This window comes from Anticarsia gemmatalis, chromosome 17 (assembly GCF_050436995.1).
Source record: "Anticarsia gemmatalis isolate Benzon Research Colony breed Stoneville strain chromosome 17, ilAntGemm2 primary, whole genome shotgun sequence".
Taxonomy (NCBI): domain Eukaryota; kingdom Metazoa; phylum Arthropoda; class Insecta; order Lepidoptera; family Erebidae; genus Anticarsia; species Anticarsia gemmatalis.
Genome location: NC_134761.1, coordinates 6,057,546 through 6,077,999, shown reverse-complemented (window position 1 = coordinate 6,077,999; position 20,454 = coordinate 6,057,546). Strand labels below are relative to the sequence as shown.

The window sequence follows — 20,454 nt, the reverse complement described above, 5'->3', positions numbered from 1 at the left end:
TAAAACTCTTCTACACTCAAACTCACACTACGAAGACTCTTACATCCTTTTAAAAGCATACTTAAGCAGACCTTAACCCAATAAAAAGCTCGCACAATGTCACTGATGGGGTGTGGCATATAGTGATAAACGTTCACCGCGCCCGCAGATACTTAGGGTGTCGATTCATTTCAATACCTTTTAAGAGCTACACATTTCAAATGCAGTGTGATTTATTTATGTTTTTAAAACCATACATTTGTAAAAGGGTGAGTAGATGGTGGTAGGTGCCGAAATACGCACCTATAGCAATCTATTCGAACATAACCACATATCACAGACACAAAAAGGTTACTACGAAGAACTTCGTTTAAAAAAAAGAAATGGATGAATACCTGAATATGAAATCGTATTTTCTTCACTTTTGACAATAAAAACTGATACTAATAATAATTATGCATACTTATAATTACAAAATAAGTGACGAATTTTAAGTATTCAGAAGACTACTAGACAATTGCCCTTATGAGTCAGTGGAACGAACTTTTACGAAAGATGTAACAGTGAATATTTTTGTTCCAATAAATATCATCCTTAAGAAAACGGATTATCCCCGGATCCCGTAAGTACTTGGAAAACAAATCACGGAACATTATTATCGAAGATCGGCGGATAATGCCGAGGACATTTTGTATTCCGTTTGTAAACGACATCCGAACATTGCTTACAGATTTGTATTCATTCGAGTTACTAGTTATACGGGAAACTATAGTTCATCCACTTAGTAGAGAGCCTTCTATGTAAGGCTCGCTTTATGAACGTACACAAAATTCAGAATATAGAACATCATTGACCCGGCTTATGCAGTTGATGGTGACCAGGGAGGCTATCACGTATCTCACTTGACATCTTTTTAAAAGCCACTATGCTGTACATTGTTTTCTTACTCAGATTATAGTGATACACACGTTACGTCATAGCAGCAATGTACTAAATAGTTATCATCAATTTGACGTACACTAGTGACAACCGAGATGCATGATAAACCTGCTGATTGATACAGCTACTTTATTTTGGAAATACGTATTATAATCTAGATTATTCGTGCATGACAAGGCTCTCTACTAAATGGTCAAACTACGTTATACGGGAAACTATTAACGAGCGGTATGAAAATACTGTACCACAAACAGCGTATAATAGTTTATATTATTGTCAACAAAGAGTTATACAACTTGATATTTGAATGTATTTGACCGCAGGCCTTGTTGTATTTTATTGTTTAGCAAAGTTATGGGTACGGTGATACAATAAACATTACGGGTTTGTAGTGTTAATACGCAGATTACATTTATTTGATTGCGTGCTATTTGGAGAGAGTAGAGTACTGCCATCTACCGGAATTAAGTAACAAATATTGGTTGCAGCTATTTACTTGGCAATCATTGTAATTCAGTTTTCCAACAATACAGATTGTTTATTGTTGAGACTAAGGTACCAGTTCTGCTGTAAAATAACATTTTGTGTACAAATTACAATTAATAGATCTCATATTTATTCGTACTTCATTGTTAAACTAAAGAAGAAAAATACTTACAAGTACATACTAATAATTTGACCCTGTATAGTTGGGGTCGACATCTATGATGATCATGAGTCCTAAACATTTTTTTCTCGTTCACTTTAAGGCATGATTTATTCAAGACTACAACAAGTAAAAAAAGCAAGCGACACTTCTAAAAACATCTCAGACGGTTCAAAAGGACGTTCACATTTTATACATTATACATGCGTTTTGTTCAACACAAAGGCACTCAAATGAAGCGTCCTAAAAGCTCTGGAAGACCAAGTGTGTCTGGGTCAGCGTATTGATTGCAAAGAACCCAGCACTTGGCACAGGGTCCGAAATATGGCAGTTTACAGATTCTACATTCAGATGTTGCCAAACAAATGCTTTATATAGCAAACAAGCACCTACCATAGGTACTCTGTCTGTAGTAAGTAAATAACTGTTAACGGTGTTAAGTTAGCCGAAAATTTTCATGTTCCTGATTTCCTTTTAACGGGTTAATACTGTGATTAATTTTGCTAAAGGATGGATATTATGTTTCCAATATTTTATTAAGTACTTTTGCTTGTCTTTAATGCAGCATTAGGCGATTTTTAAGAACCTTTTTCTGTTCTAGCTGTTTCTACATCCCGATTAGTTTGATTATTTAATTGATTATTTTAAATGCTGCATTCCTTGATTAAACAGAAGAGCAAACATTACAATAAGTGGTACACAAGAAAAAAGAGTTTCATCTTTTACCCATCGCATTGTATTGTAATTCCGTTAACTATAATTGCTATAGTAAAGTTGACTATAACAAATTCATTTTATTCGTAGTAGAGGGTTGCCCTCATACAAACGTGCCTATAGATTAGTATATTTTCCGTAATCGGCGTGCACATTTGCCCGTTTTATTTGTAGATACCATTTGTTCTGTAGGCACCTCAAATATTTATCGTACGTATCTATTTGACTTTGAGTAATAAATATTTCACACATCTACTGTTATATTGTTTGTTTTGTTACACCGTATGTCAATGTTATGTAATGAGACGTATACAGTTACAAGTGTATACTAATATTATTGCACACAATTGTGTCTAATTAGAAACAATGTGGTTTTGTACAACTTATTGTAGTAGTGATTACAATTCACTTGCGATTATTAACTGGATAATATACTTATGATTTTATTTCTGGAAATTGTGCTATTTTGTCAGATCTTGTACGAATGTTAATATTTCATAGTTGCTCATGTACTTGACGAAATTTTGTGATGGTAGAAAAATTGGCCCTCAATACAAAATATTTTACTTTTCAACACTGCGCACTGTTATGTCTCACATAACAAAGACTGAGTACCTATTAGGTATATCACGAGAACTTAAACAATTCATCTATAGTAAAAAGTTCTCAACGTGAACAACAAAATAGCACAATACAGTCTAATTATACAAGCTTACATGATACATCTCGTTCAGAAGAAAGTGACTGGATAATATAGAAACTAGTAATCGCTCTACTTCTCATACTCCTTTGGAAATAGTAGGTAATCGCTTGAGTAATTTGTTAAAATAAACCATTTTAATTTAGAATACAGTGCTTCTGTTACGTGATACCTTGCAACTGAAAATGTTGTTTTATTTCACTTGAGAGCGAGCGAGTGCAAGCAAATCGAGCAAAACTAAAATGTGTTTTCACAAATATTGCACATTGTACTATTTGCTACTGGACGTACGAATGTTACTATGCTTGATGAAATTCTTAATTAAAATTATGAAAGGAAGATTAAGTTATGACCAGCGTAGTGAGATAACGTATTTGAAATAATGGTGTAAATTCTATTTAGAAAGAGATACAAGAAAGTTTACTATGTTTGACACCACTATTTCGCAGGACCATAAATGTAGTAAAACGCGTCAAGTATTTACAAAATCGCAAGATAAAATGGTTATGTTACTCATATAAATGTAAAGCCTGCGGAAGTACTATTAACAATTACCCACATCACTTTTTAAGTACGTATAGATGAAAATTAAATGGTACTAAAATTAATGTATTCAGAGATCAAATATCAAAAAGGCATTAACTAATGGAAAGTGAGAACAAGTACTCAAACCGATAATTCAAATGAAAGCAATTTAGCATGACTTATTAGCTATCCGCACAGTCCAATATCCAATTTTCGTTGACCTAAAACCATCATTCGCTATTAATAGCACTGTATAACGATTCCTAATACGTTTTTATTTGTTATCCCAATGATGTATTGCTGAATGTCAAAAATACGCAGACAAATTAATACAAGGTGTTAAGGTGACTATACGTACGCTGGTTTTAATCCGGTTCTAACAACCGGTTAAAATATTTCGATGACAAGCTGAAACCTTAAAACTTGAATACTCATTAAATGTTTGTATATGTTCATATATTTTCCGACTAAGTTACATATTAGTACAAAGCCATCAATCAAACATCTTTTTGATGTTGATTTTAGCATTGCGTTTAACAAAAAAATACCTGAAGAAAATAAAAGGAAACGATATTCTAAGAAGCCCTGCCCTCGCGCAACTTTAGCAAGATTCACTGATTTCATTTCCCGGTTAAATGATTAAACATCAGAAGTCGCGACATATAATATTGTAATTTTCCTATCACTAAAAGTCCGGCCATAAACTTATTCGATAAAACCGGATCGGTTTTTATCAGTGTGTATTCCCACTAAGCAATCAAAAGTTGTTTTATACGTAATCAATCATGTGCTTTCACATACCATGGTGCCTACGTTAGTCTGTACTATATTTTTATTGGTCGTAAAATGGATTACAGTGTAAGAGGTGGTGTTCACGCAGATTGCTCTATATCTCTCTATATGCGGAGCATGAGTTGGCAAATGTTTGCGGTCTATTCATAAGCACCTTGTTTCGAGGTCGGTATTGTTCTTGATTAACATTACAACAAAAACTCTTTCATTCTAACCATTTTTCACGTAAAAAGTAAATCTATTCGATGATATATCATTACTTTGTTAACTGAATTCGAGTAGCGCAATTTTCTTTAGTCGGTACCGTCGAGTATCGAGAGCTTGACATTTAAAATTTACTGCAAAATAGTTCCTGCGGCGCCCGCTAGAGACGCTAATCAGATTTTAATACTACATTTCTCCCGAATCGCGGGACTGAATTGGTTATGATTTTGAAATGTGAAAACTGCTTTAAGTCTGCATTTAGCTTCGCAATACTCTATGCCTTCTATAGGGTAAAAGATTAACAATATCTTTATAAAGGACAGATATAACCATTATTATTATAGTAGTAGAGTTTCTTAAGAAAAACATAACACAATCATTTTATAATTTTTATTCTTTTCGGTTAGAACCAGTATGTTTCACAGCAATTCCTTCAATAAATTACACAAAAAAGAATATTTACTCAAGTCTAGACTACAATTTAATCGCCTACTTTCCACCCACGAAGATTTATCTAAGCCAGAAACTACAAAAGGAGATTACAATCGCCTACTTGATTTATGTTTCTCGCTAGATGTGTCGGTGGCCTAATTAATTGGGACAAGGAGTGAAAATCGGGCGCCATGTCTTCGAAAGTCCTGCGGCTGTGCAAGCAAAAGGATCCGTTCCACGATGACGTCATATTTGCAGAAACAGTGACGTCATCACGAACACAAATAAATTGGTGCGTTATTGACTTTGGAATTAGGCAATTACATTAGCGGAAGTGCGAGCATGATTTAGTCATTTAGATTACTGCGTGAGGTTCTTCAGTAATTTGTATTCAGTTGTACAGTACCACAAAGGTTAGTAAGGTATTTGTAATAATTTTGCCTCTCATTACACTAGATTGCTTGTGAGCGTTTGGCTGGAAATATAGCGCGAAATAGGGGTGAAATCTTTTAATATTATAAAAATACTTCTAGTCCATTGAAATGTTACATGAGATTTACATTTATTAGAGGACGCAATTTTATTTTTGGAACATGTAGGGGGGATCAATAGAAGCTTAACTTGAAGTTTGTGGGGTCGCCACCCTTGTCCCCCGGCCGCCATCTTGGAAAAGGGGGTGGAAACACTTTTTTCGCTATATCTCGGAAACTATGCGTCTTACAATGAAATTGTAAAAGCATAATTTGTAGCAAATTATTTTGTCTACAAATATGTTGAATAACTTTTTGCCCTAAATTAACAATTAAAGAAGTTATAAGCAAAAAAGTGCAACTTTTTTTATTATTATTTTCTTTATTGCTCTATAATTTTTTTTTTTGCGACAGCCGCGCGTATGGATCTCTGAGGTTAAGCTACGCTTGCCGAGGTTGTTTTGTGGATGGGTGACCATCTTACACATATCGAGTTCCTCCCTGTTTCGGAAGGCACGTTAAATTGTGGGTCCCGGCTGTCATTTTCGAAGATATTTGACAGTCTTTAACAGTAGTCAGAAGCTTGAAAGTCTGACAACCAGTCTTAACCAGGGGTATCGTTTTATATCCCAGGTAAATGGGTTGTGGAGGTCAGATAGGCAGTCGCTCCATGTAAAACACTGGTATTCAGCTGCATCTGGTGCGACTGGAAGCCGACTCCAACATAGTTTGGAAAAAAAGGTAAGCTGATATGAATAAATAAAAAAAATTAACTCAGACCAATCTTGTAGAGTATTTTTCGAGGAAAATTTTGCCTTATATATTTTTTTCATTTCATTAATTAGAAACTCAGTAACAGCGCTCCGAAATAGACCGGATTTGAAAAGAAAATTTTTGTAAAAAAAAATTCACTAGTTTGCTTATAACTTCTTTAATTGTTAATTTAGGACAAAAAGTTATTAGACATATTTGTAGGTAAAATAATTTGCTACAAATTATGCTTTTACAATTTCATTGTAAGACGCATAGTTTCCGAGATATAGCGAAAAAAGTGTTTCCGCCCCCTTTTCCAAGATGGCGGCCGGGGGACAAGGGTGGCGACCCCACAAACTTCAAGTTAAGCTTCTATTGACCCCCCCTACATGTTCCAAAAATAAAATTGCGTCCTCTAAGAAATGCAATATTCGGCCCTCAAATTGTAACATTTCAATGGACTATTCAATCAATATTTTATGAGATCAGTTGGTGCTTGATAAATATTTGGGTTATTGGATATTTTGTAATTAAGAACATAACGAAAAGAGTGTGTGTAGTGTTAGCAATAAATGAAGAGATAATTAATTGATAGACGTTGATAGCTCATAACATAGAGGGGGAAACTGTAATACTATGAAGCTTTGAAACTATTACAAAGATAATGTTCCCGAAAGTGCCGCTAAATATCACTAATACATCTAGGAACTTTCATAAATACAATTAGATATCCGACAATTACTTCCATTCTTTGACAAACTATAACGTAAGTGCGACAAAAGTAATCTATTTTCATTAACGAACTTTTTTCTTACTTGTATTTTAGTACTGTCGGCAAAAATACCTAACGTCTTGTCTCGTGAAATGTATAGACGTAAGCTAAAATGAAGAAGACTGTAAGTGCTTTCGAGGCAATTATATATTTTTTGCTCGTTCGTATTTAGACCATCGTTCAAGTATAAATGGCTACTGAAGTATTTTTCAAGGTTTTTGAAGCGTCCATTTGATCCGTAGCTAATGGGAAGCGGTCGGAACAGGAAGTGCGCTACGGAAACGTCATTATGATGGCGTCGCGAGTGTTTTGTAATATTTCAACGTGATAATGTTGGTCACGAACATTGAAACTGTTTGTTGCTTGAAGATCGGACTACAGATTTAAACTTTTCTGTCATTTAGTTTTCAGGTACAAGTATTTTTATATTATATGCTCCTCTGAGCTAAATTCTTGTCAAATCTGATTATAGTGCTTTCATTTTAAGAATATTTTATTATAAATTTTTGGTTTGGTAGTCAGAGGGAAAGCTGTGTTAAGGCTGAACTAAGCTCAAGTGCTTATTCTTATTCGTTTATAATATCATTATATAAAATAACCTCAGTGAAATATAAATATAGTAGTGTTTAAATATAGTAAAACCTTTTTTATTGAAACCAAAGGAACAATGTTTGAAAAATCTAAAATACGAAATATGAAAAAACCTATTCTAAATCAAATATTATGGCTCTGGTTTTGTCGTCTCAATGGCTCAGTGGGTGATTTGGGACGTTATCGCGTATGACGGATGGTTCGAGAAATATTTTCAAACTTCGACTATTTGAAGACATTATTTTTGTAATGTTTTTGAGATAAGGAAAAAATATGTTTTACTTTAATCTGTTAGTAATAATCAGATCCACTAAACTTCAGGACTACGTCCTAAGAACAATATAACCTATTCCTATGGGGATAGACTAATACCCAAAAACACCACTTAATAAAATTCTGATAAAACCAGGCATGAATATTACAATGTAGACTCCGTAATCAGTCCCATTTCCAAAGTACTTTAGTCCTCATTTACTTTAATAGTTTCGCGATAAAATTTACAACGTTCGATCAAAATTTTTATCGCTTCTAAAACGTGATAGACACGAAAATATTCTGTTTTCACGCACCTTATTTTTCAAAGGTTTTTCGATAAACCGATGTGTTGTTAGTCACGAAATTCGATTATTAGCTTTCATGTGAAGAGTACACGTATCTCTTAAACACGTGGATAAACAGTGTAGTGTGTTAAATTTAAGCGCAATACACACTGAAATCGCTGACTCACCGACCTATGTCGGCAACTGTTTGTTGTGTGGGCTAGTTGGTTAACTGTACCGCGGTTTTCCACCACCACCGACAACCGGCTAGCTATCGAGAAATGTTGTATCAAAATCGAATCAGCGCCTCTAGCGGACACCGAAAGAATTATCCTTGCAGTACATTTTAATTGTTAAACACTCCACACTTGATAGTAATGACAGCAGAGAATCGCATGCCGCCAATTATAGGCGTCGGTCGGCCAGCTGTGTCGGCGGGTCGGTGACTTTCATGTGTATTGTGCTTTATAAAGTTTCAAGAATATAGGTAGCAATTTGCAAGCCACAGCTTTGTTTACTGTTTGTGTAACTTTGTATCCTAATAACCCACCGCCCTTGCGGCTCACACAGATAATAGAAGAGTTGAAATAAACGATATTTTGCTGCGATGGGCGTTGTTAAGGCTTGATATTTACTGTAAGTCCCTCCAAGTTTGCTCTAAACTTATATTGGGTATTTGGGGTCTCATCTACTGCGTTCGTGCTATGTATTTTTCTTTTGCCTTTTGGTTTTGTTTTCTTTCTATCTTATATCAAATAATTTCATACTGTTTGAACTCTTTGAATTAAATTCATTTACATTAAATTTACTTCAAAAAATCGTCAGCAGTTTCAACATAGCTACTAATTTTGCTAAGAGTTATTGGCTAATTTAATGAGTTTATTTGCTGTCTCATACTAAAAGTATTATTCCGTTACCGGATTTGGAACCGGAACTCTACGATTAACAGTAGCATTAGTTACCCAGATTTATCTGTTTGTTATTGAATCGAAACGTTACTATATTGTTCGAATGCAATTTCTGAATGCAATACATAATTGTTGAAACTGGCTGGGTGCCAAAACTGGGGCGTTTTATAACCCGCTGGTAGTGTTAATGAAGAAGCATCAACGATAGATACACATATGGATCGTTTATAACTAGAATGGCTTACATACATGCTGTGTTGTGTTTATGGGCTTGCGGTTTTACTAAGAATGTTATCACTTCGTCTCCTTCGACGCGTTTGTGGTTGTGCATTCTGTGCTATCAGTGAAGTGAAGATTGAGGAAGTTGACTCGGTGGGCTATGTTGGTTCCATTTACTTGCACTGTTTGTATATGCTTTTGGTACCCAGATTTAACACTTCACATACACTTTCTTTATTACGGGAGGAGACCCTTGCCCTACAGTGGGACATTATTGAGTTACATTTATTCATTTTTTGTTACGTTGTTTCAAGTTAGTCTCGCAACTAGTCACAAGTAAAATAGTGTTTGGTAATTAAGTATATGTCGAAAGTCTATACTTAGTTAATTTTATGAACATATAGATAAGTAATATGCTAGAGGTATTGTAGAATGACAGTTATAAACTTTAGGAGCGGAATACAGTCGTATGGAAACAGCTCTTTTGGAAAAATTACAATAAATATAATTACTAATAACTCCTGTAAGCCATTTTTTATATTTCGTAATAGTAATTAAACTTCAAACAATTATGTGTGCTAATCCTAAATATAATCCCTTTCAATTAATGGAAGGGTCAGTTCCGTTTATCAAACAAACATTTATGATTGTCAAAACAAGTAGTCAGGCTAGTTTCTGGTTTCCGACAACTGATTAAACTTTATCAATTATTCCTACTTCCTGAGAAGTGAGGATCAAAGTATTGGGGCCACTACAGCACCAACTTTGATTGTTTTCAATCAAAGAGGCTTACTATTCCTGATGATTGTGTTTTGTTTTGATAATAAGAGTAAAGTTAAAAGAAAAATGCATCAGGAATATATTTGCTGTAGTTCTGTTCAACTAACCTGTGGTTGTAATCTGTATCCATAATTAGCAACAAATGTGTGTGAAATGACTTTGCTACCCAGTCATCTCGAAAACATTTTTTTTCTGAAGAAAAATTACTTAAATACCAATATTAATGCGCTATTTCAAGGGTTCATGTATTATGTCTCTATTTTTCGGAATTAAACCCCAACTGTATTATTTTAGTAAAACTCTAATTGTTCCCCGTATTTTGCTGCTGTCGGTACTGTACTGCAATTATAAAACAAGTTAGTTAGAAAGTTTAGTTTATAAATAGAAGTACTCGGGACCTGAAGGCCGTAACTTATTATACTCCCACTTCACATCTTTATAACTTTTTAATAATAACTGCTCTCCTTGAAGCTATTTTCTTACGCTTAGGAGCCTACAAATGAGTTAAGTAAGGTTTTAAAGAATTATAAATTACTACAGGCTGTTCTCGCTGCACTCGCGATGAATTATGTATATTTAAAAAGGCTATTCTTTTTCTAGGTTATCTGTCTCTTCAGCAAGTTTCAGCTGTTTGAATACACATACAAAATAAGCATTATTTATAATATTAACACTTTTGGTATTTAAAACCATACAAAGAGTCCGTTGTTAAAAAAATATGGATGACCAAAGTATGGTAAAGACTTTTAATGTCAAAATTCAGAAGTAGGTTGTTTTAGAAACTCTAGCTGATTTTTTATACAAGACGTGCAAGGCTCCAGCATATTCGTTACAAAATTATGACAGAAATAAAATTGAAGATCTAGATATAAAAGGTAATAAAAGTTATATTGATTACTTAATTATAGCTGATGTTGGTAATAAAACGTTAATTGTCTTTAATACGATACTTTAAAAGCGGGTAATACAGACATCAAGTAATTAGTTTCAATTATAATTACTAATTATCGATTGCTGAGCACTGTTAATAGAGTATACGCATGCAATACTCGAAGGGCTATGAATGTATTTTAAACCGACTTCAATAAAGGAGAAGGTTCTCAAGTCGTTTTTTTTTTTACTTTAACGTAGTGCGCTAATGTATGTTTGCAGTAACCTATAGTTTGTAACGAAGATTTTAGTATATCTTTATACAGGGTGTCCCAAAACTCAACGATAATCCGAGGCAGGATGAAAGGCCAAGTCATACCGGTTCTAGGAAAAATAAAAAAAAAATTCCATGTCACTTAGTTCAGCAATAAAAGACATTTTTCAAAAAAGTTAAATTTCCACACCCTTGCTCGCATTTTCAAGTCCTGTGATCACCAATGTCACAATATCGCTGTGTTTTTTTGAATTTCGTGATCTTCATTAAATATGCTATTAATCGTAAAACAAATTTATGCACAAAACATTGTTAATTTCATAAAAAAAGTTAAGTTTTTGTGAGTCATGATTCACAAAAATATCGTTAGTCAACTTTGACGCTTCGTATTGAAAAAAAAATGTACTACACTACCCTTGGCAAGTTATTTCAAAAGTTGGCGCATTTAATCAAGATTTCAAAATGGTGGTACACTTGCCACTTTTCTTTCCATTAAAAATGTTATTTTTATTTGAACGAAGAGTATCCTCGTAAATGGATCGGACGCAGTGATTCAATTTTATGACCTCGTTCCCCCGATCAAAATCCAGTAGATATTTTTGACTGGGAATGCATAAAAGAATCGAAATCAATACAAAATCTATCAGAACTTCGCCAGAAAATTGACACAGCGTCAGAGGAAATAAATGCAAGGAATTTTCCTTGACTGGTGCAAAGGTCTTTTGTAAGGCGTTGCAGAGCCTGTATTCGTGCCAGAGGAAAATAATTCGGATTACTTTAGTTTAAGGAGAATAATTAAATTAGAATGATGGTTCGTTCATTGTTTTTTTTTTTAATTAATATTAACTATTATGTTTTTTACATTAAATATTGGTTATGGAATGACTCAATTACCTCTTTACTAAAAATAATTGCTTTCCTCTGGCACGAATACAGGCTCTGCAACGCCTTACAAAAGACCTTTGCACCAGTCAAGGAAAATTCCTTGCATTTATTTCCTCTGACGCTGTGTCAATTTTCTGGCGAAGTTCTGATAGATTTTGTATTGATTTCGAATAGACTTTTTCTTTTATTCATTCCCAGTCAAAAATATCTACTGGATTTTGATCGGGGGAACGAGGAGGTCATATAATTGAATCACTGCGTCCGATCCATTTGCGAGGATACTCTTCGTTCAAATAAAAATAACATTTTTAATGGAAAGAAAAGTGGCAAGTGTTGCACCATTTTGAAATCTTGATTAAATGCGCCAACTTTTGAAATAACTTGCCAAGGGTAGTGTAGTACATTTTTTTTTCAATACGAAGCGTCAAAGTTAACTAACGATATTTTTGTGAATCATGACTCACAAAAACTTAACTTTTTTTATGAAATTAACAATGTTTTGTGCATAAATTTGTTTTACGATTAATAGCATATTTAATGAAGATCACGAAATTCAAAAAAACACAGCGATATTGTGACATTGGTGATCACAGGACTTGAAAATGCGAGCAAGGGTGTGGAATTTTAACTTTTTTGAAAAATGTCTTTTATTGCTGAACTAAGTGACATGGAATTTTTTTTTTATTGTCCTAGAACCGGTATGACTTGGCCTTTCATCCTGTCTCGGATTATCGTTGAGTTTTGGGACACCCTATATATATAATTCTTCTGTAAGTGTGTATGTCACTGAACTTGTCTTAAACGACTGGACCGATTTTGATGAAATTTTTCGTGTGTGTTCAAGGGGATCTGAGAATGGTTCAGATTATTAAAAAAAGTTTAAAATTTTCAAATTAAAGACGTGTAGACAGGACAACGTCTGTCGGGTCCGCTAGTAATTTATAAAGGTTTATACAATTCGTTTTATTGATGAGTTAATTATTCTTCATCTTATTTTTTATCAAATTACGGACTTATACTCAGATCTTCAATTGGATTTCCCCAGCAGTTTAACAGACATTACACAAAATTCCCAGTAAAAACAATCAACTATAATCATATTAATAATTTAAAAAAAATATTTCATAATAATCGCAATATTCCAACCATTATAATATTTTTTCATCGGCGTTAAATGTCAAGTGCGAGATACGAGCGGTCAGAAAGATAAACTCTGGCACTGATTGGTTATTTTATGACATAACTGATACGCATAATCTGAACACACACTTGACTTGTATTATGGTGGTATAGCGCTAATATAATCTCCAGTTTAATTAATTTAATGTTGCGGCTTATTCTTTGACGTCATGTGATGAAAACGCAAGTTGAGGTGTGGCTTGTTTCAGTATGTTAGTGTGATGAGGCTTTATATATTTTATAAGATCGGTATGTCCAAGAGCGGTTATAGAAGGTTTTTTTTGTTTGCATTGTCCCATTTTCTGACAATTATTTATTGTACGAATGTCCTAATTTCCTTTTAGAAGATGTATATTATAAAATAATTACTCTTTTACAAATCTTATGCGGAAAACGTTAAAAAGCAAAATTTATATAAAGTCTTTCCACTATTTATGTTGTTCCAACTAACATTGTTATAATAATAGGAACTAAAAAGCACAGAAAACAAATACCGATTCAGTGTAAACATTGACCTGTGGCACTTGGCAGAAAGGCTTAGTGATAGCGAGTATACGGAAACCGTTAGATGTAACAAATTATAACTTGTAATATTTATTTGAGAAAGACAGATAATAGGGGGGCGATTCTTTTCCACAACCAACTACCGACATCAGGCTAGCTATAATGAAAATTTAGTATGAACATTCATCAGCGCCTCTAGCGGGAACAATAGGAACTATTTTTGCAGTATATTTTAAAATGCCAAACTTTCGATACTCGATACTACCGACTGTACAGTATTGTGTTATAGTTCTATACAGATAGTGGCTATGGCCATTTATCACAATCAAATAATGTTAAATAACACTTGTTGATTCATGATTGATTGTTATCATTCCGAGATGTGTGTCAGTAATAAATGTATTCTATAATGAACGCACAAGCATATCTAATGAGTAATAACAGCAAGCACTACGGATCATTTGTCCTAGTCAATACGAGTGCTAATGATCACAATTAATTGTAAAATTGCTGAGTTCCTATGTTAACTGATCTGTTTAGGGTGGTTGGTTGGATAGGTAATTTGCGTTCAGATGAACACGCTAAATATTTAGGTATTACGGTAAATTCGTGGGTCCGTAGTCCAAACTGATTCGGATTTGATTTGTAGATGAAACAAAAAGCTATTGGATTTAACAAACTGTTGCAATACTCCTATTAGTAAGTACTCCGGATATGGCTATGGTTAAATAAATGGAATATGAGAATTTTTAATTATGTTGGTTATATGTGCATGTTTGATTTCTTACACGATGAGCGATTTTGAAAATATGTGCTTACTGCAGAAGATCGAGTAAAACAGCTATGTAAAAAAATTACCTAAAGACGTAATAACACACAAAACATAGACTAATGGGTACAATATGTTGAACTCGGTTCCAAAGATTTAGTTTCCAAACAGAGAAACAGCTGACGACATCAAAGTTCGTGATCACAAGATGTTCACAGCCAGTTTTTTTCTACCTATAAATCTCTACAGATACTACAACCTTCGTAGATTACGTGTGTATTGTTAGTTATTTTTAGTAGTATCCATAATCTAAATCATTGATGTGAGTTTCCCGGTAAATTGTAACTGAACTATGATTCATAATTGTTATCTTTTTCATTTACCTATCTCTTTGCTCATTATACACTTACCCTTTTTAAATCTTTGATAATAATGAATATTTTCAGTTAAGAAATAAGATACTATGCAAAAACTAACCTAAGTTTGAAAGTATTCTTTCATTCAGGCAATCTCAAAGTAGATTACCTGTCCTATTAATTGAACAAATAATGCATAAGAAAGTAAGCTTTTTGATTGATTTAAAAAAAAAACTTAATACTCACTTAGGGTACTTGATTTTAACGCGAATTTTAAAAGTATATTCCAAGTTAACTAGCAAATAAATTAAAAACGTAATTACGTTTACTTTTCACTTATTCACGAGAAAATATTTGCAAAAGTCGTTGCACATTAATGACGAGAAAAAAGTTTCAACTCAACTCCATCAGATACTTGAAGAAACGATTTGAAATCAATAATGAGGCAAGTTTATTCGATGAGAGCACTTCACAGCTTAACTTGTAAACTTTTATTTATTGCACCGTTCTGAATAAAATTAATATTCTGCTTGATGGAAATTGCTAGAAATTCTCTCAATCTTTGTGAAAAACATCGTACTTACTATAATAACAGCCATTCTGTAGCGCCATTATTTATAGTCAATAATACCAAATCTAAACTACTACTACTAAACTATGCTAGTTATTTAAAATTAAATGGTTTTTAAAAACCTCACTTTGTCAAATTAAGTTATATTGATTTGCTAGAAACGTACTACAAGTGTTTTGTATTATTCTGGCATTATTCAATATTACTGCTACTATTTAATCTTTAGAGAGAACACGATTTTTTCGTAGTTTTATAGTTCAAATGAAAAGCAGCTTTTCTAGGAATAAGAAGCTATCGTAATAAAACGTGAAGTAAGTTATTAAGAAATTGCTGTGAAAATTGGAAAACATTTTTTACAAGTTTATTTAAACGATACAATACAATGTTATAAATATTTAACAAAATGCTTTCGCTTGTGCATGCGAGCGCGGACGACGTACCCGAGGCATTTCACCGGCGAAAATGTGCTTAAAAACGTTACGCCCAAACCGACGATTAAAATGAATTCCAGTAACTCGTTTGCATTTTTACTTAAAATATAATAACGAATGTTGTGTTTGTTTTGTTTTGAAGATGTTGGAAATATAATACATTTCTTTTTAGGGGTCCTTATCCAAAGGGAAAAACGGGAGCTATTACTAAGCCTCCGCTGTCTGTCTGTCTGTCTCCAGGCTGTATCTTATAAATGGTGATAATCTAGAAAGCTAAAACTTTCACAAGTGATGTATTTCCATTGCCGCTATGACAGTTAATACTAAAAAAAATTTAAAGTATATTAAGGGGGATCCCCGTACAATAACCGTGTTTTTTTTGTATTTTTTGGTACGTACTCATCGTGCGCGAATCCGACTCGCACTTGGCCGGTTTTTTTTGCAGTCATTTAATTTAATGTGCCTTTATTTACATTGAAAATAAACAGTGTTTTAATTCCTGGAAGGTTCCAGCACTTAGTCAACGTAAAGGACTTATAACTTAATCTCTTTCATTCTAAAAGGAGACTATTTACCAGAAATGGAACTAATATAGGTTAGAAAACCGTTTTATGGCAAACTGAATAGAAACATAAAAGTTATGACTCAGTACCGTGCCGCATTATTTCTGGATGAAACTGGTTCAAATTATGATAAACTGCTTGCAATTGAACTAGAAACAATAAGGCTGTAATTACATTGTTTTCAAGAGAAATCACACTTTACCTAATATTTCAAACGGTGCGGTGTCAAAATAATTCGTAATAATAAGTGGTGTAACTACTTCTAAACATCTATCAGATATCTTATCAACTTTAATTTTGACAGTGGTTTCATACATTAGCCGTAACTATATTTTAAATATAGTTTACCGGACACCAGTTTATAAATCTATGAATCTAGACCTAAGCAGGTCAATCAAAGATTTATATACCAAATTATACTACCTACAATCTTCTAAAAATTAGACATATACACAAATATACATCCATACCTACATAAAATCACGCCTTTTTCCCATAGGGATAGACAAGAGACTAGAGAACGCCACTTGGTAGATCCTTTCAAACTTCCTCTCCTATTCCTAAGACTCTAACATACATAAATAAACCACACAATACACAACACACCAACCAATCACAACAATAATCAGTTTCATTCATACAACATACAAGCAGCCGTTACACCAATTTTCGATCCACACAACGGCGAGCTGAGTACGTAATAAAGAACTCGGTCCCCCACAAAGAGTGACAGTATGACAGTATAAAGTAAGGTGTGTTTATTTCAATAAGTTACTTTATTGTATCGTTGGCTACGGGAAGTGCCCGCCTTAACGAGTACTAAGCCAGTTTTACGAGTATTTTTACGGTCTGGCGTGTGACTAGCACCGAGTTACGTATTGTTATCTTTAGTAGAACACATCACCTTTTAATAGAATGATAGAGTTCTGATAATGTTTTGATAAGTGGAATGGTTCGATACTGTTTTGTTTTGGTTTAAATGCGTTAATTAATTGTGTTGTTACTAACCTATTTTGTTTTTGGACGTACGCTAGGTCTAAAACTAAATAAATTGTTAAACGAAAATAGGTGTATGTTGAGTATAGAAAAAACTAAACAATATTCAAACTAGAATTCGCATTTTTTCACCATATAAGTAGAAGACAGCGATCGACAACGGTGCGTACCAATTATAAGAAGCCCAGTGGAATTATTTCGTTTTAATTTTATAATTGTAAAAATGTTGGTTTTATTGTTAGTTAGCTTTAGTTTCATTAATTTTAAATTTTAAAATTTTCTAAGTTTTCGTTTTTTAACCATATTCACACACAAGGGCTATTTATACAATTCTGGTATGTAACATGATCAACGATCATAGCAACTAAAATAAATATATAACATATGGATAACATCTATTCTTTATTGATAAATGTAATGTGTTATTGAATCTTTTAATATAAATGTATTCTAAAGAATAGTTTTACCTACTTCTTAATCTATCCAGACAAAGTACTGTACAGAAACTAGTGAGTAATATGTATGTACAAAATGCGAATTTTATTGTAAACACTTACGCAAATTACTTTTTAACGTGTGAATTTAAGAGAAACTAGGCTCTTTAATTAACATTGTAAAAATAATTGCTTTTTGTCGGAAACCTATACGAAATCAACCGTTATTGATAAAGTCTTTGAGTCTTACAGAATCTTTCTTGTACCTACATTTATATCTAGCGTAAATTTATTTAGATATACCTACTTTACACTTGCCAACACTTTAGTAATATCCAAAGCATGATTAAGAGTATTGATGGTCGCGGTGGCAACGATGGTCAAATAACAACAATTATCATGATTGTTTACTTAAAGAACTAATATTATTAAACATAATCGACCATCCATATTTCTCAAATTCGAATTCAAAATGTCCTTTATTTCGTCAACTTCGTACAAAGCATTTGAAATAGTCTTAAATATTTTTTTTCTAACCTTTTGTTTTTAAAGTCAGCATAGTTTTTGTTTCAATTCAAGCAAAAGTCGATTTAAATTCTTATGGAAATAATTTACATGATTCCGTTCATAACTTTTAAACTCTCGCGTTGCATGTTTAATGTATAATAGAATACGGGAATTAACGCGAACACGCATTTTACCTTAAAATGCCTAACGTTTCGGCGCAGGTTGCACTCGCCGTGGTCCCAGGCAGACTTTTTACCATATAGAATGATTCCGTTACTGGTATCTCGGAATTGAACCCCAGACTCCACAATCTAAGTCTCTGAGCTAGGTTATCAATATTTCATAAAACAAGTAGTATTGCAAGTCCCTATAAAAGCTTGTCATCATCTTATCACCATTGTCAATGTCTTCTTTATCAGTTTAATTATGCAAGCATTATTTGTGTTAATAAGTCGATAACATTTGTCTATATTTCGATTTGTTTATCACTGGACTCGGCGCAATTTGGCTCGGAACGACAAAATATTTACGACAAATACAGATTTGGACACAAAATTTATTCAATTTTGGAAGGCCGACCTTATACAAACAGTAAAATTTCTAATGAATACTCAAGATTTTTTCAGAATTATAACTTTTACATATAAAGTTTATAGCATTTGTAGGTACTGGCAGCCAAAAACAACTTTGTGATAAGTATTGATGGAAGTTCGAGTCAATTTCCGCGAGTTTGTCACATAATTTGTTAGCAGATGTTAATGTTTGTATCATTTTATTAGTATCTATCAATACTTTTACTTCTTGCTGGACTTAGTTGCTACTTAGCTAATGGTTGAGTTATGTACTGAATCTAAAAATAGCTGTTATATTTCTAATATCATTAGAAATAAACGTGTTAATTGCTCAGAAATTAGCAGCCCGTATCATATGTTTTTGTCTTCTATGTCGTAGCTTAATTAAATAGTACGATATTTGTAATACAACTAGAAAGTTAAATATTATGTCTACAAACATAAACAAGTTGATTTATTGTTTATCTAATATCTAGTACCGTTTGTACTAATATGCAACAACCCATTGTTTCAAATACAATGCAACTAAATTATATTTGTTATATAATTGTTTGATTGTACAAACGATTAGGGCATCGATATAAAACATTGTAGTGTTCAATGTTTTTCGCACGTCCTTAAAAGTGATACGTCTATAAATCGGAGCATTAACAAATTGAACAAACATCGTCTCATCGTCGGGGTCACTCGATAACAAGAACGATTCGATGGATGCTACATATCACGTACATAAGACAAAATTACATAAACAATTGTTACCTTAGTACATAAAAATCCTCGTAGCACTGAGAACAAACTTCACGAAAACTTTTCACAACACACACAGTTTCACGTTGTTATTTTTTTTTCTACTATTATATTGATAGTATCTCGACAAGTTTATAAGTTTGCGTAGAGCGTGCGAGTTCGCGAGAGCGTGATGCGCGCGCCCGCGTCCCGTCACTGTTCAAATTGCACTGAGACATTCAGACGCTCCTATGTAGGGAAATTTCAGTGGTTGTTCGCCCTTTAGCTCAAAATTCACCTTTGTTTTGTTTTAATTATACACGGCCACGTCTTTAATATTAAATAGGCAAGGGTATGAATCCATAACTTTACTTACTTGAGACCGTTTTTAGACTAGTTCAATAAATTTTGTACGGTAGGTAGGCAGACTTTTTATGATGATTCAATTTGCGATAAGATTATCTTATAACCCACTGGAGGTAATTTTTGTTTAGCAAATGTTTAAAATTCCTGACCCGCGTACAAAATAAGGACATGTTATATTATTCTCGTTGTCTACTTATGCATATAGCCACTTACGTATAAAGTGTAATACCAATATTGAATGTTCGAAATAGAAAATATTTCACAAAGATTCCTTTAGCCTCAAAGTGATATAATGTCTTATTTTCCACAAAGCCTCGGGTTCCCCGTAACTTTTTATATGATTCCATTTCATTTAGTTTCACTTCCATTCGATAGATTACAGTATATTGCGGGTTACTTATCATTGTTACCTTAAAAAAAGGTAGTCTATTTTTGAAAACGTATGGGTTATCTTACTTCCTACTAATATAACAAATGCGAAAGTTTGT

General features: G+C 33.2%; 1 protein-coding gene across 6 annotated transcripts in view; it reads right to left on the bottom strand.

Annotated features, from left to right (window-relative positions):
- The window catches only part of Dh44-R2 (Diuretic hormone 44 receptor 2), a 174,664-nt gene extending 154,839 nt beyond the window's left edge, over positions 1–19,825 (bottom strand). For all 6 annotated transcript variants that reach the window (XR_012959847.1, XR_012959848.1, XM_076125116.1 and 3 more), the window contains exon 1: positions 19,634–19,825. The gene's annotated coding sequence lies outside the window, so the exon portion shown is untranslated. The remainder of the gene's footprint in view (positions 1–19,633) is intronic.
- Positions 19,826–20,454: the final 629 nt, after the last annotated feature.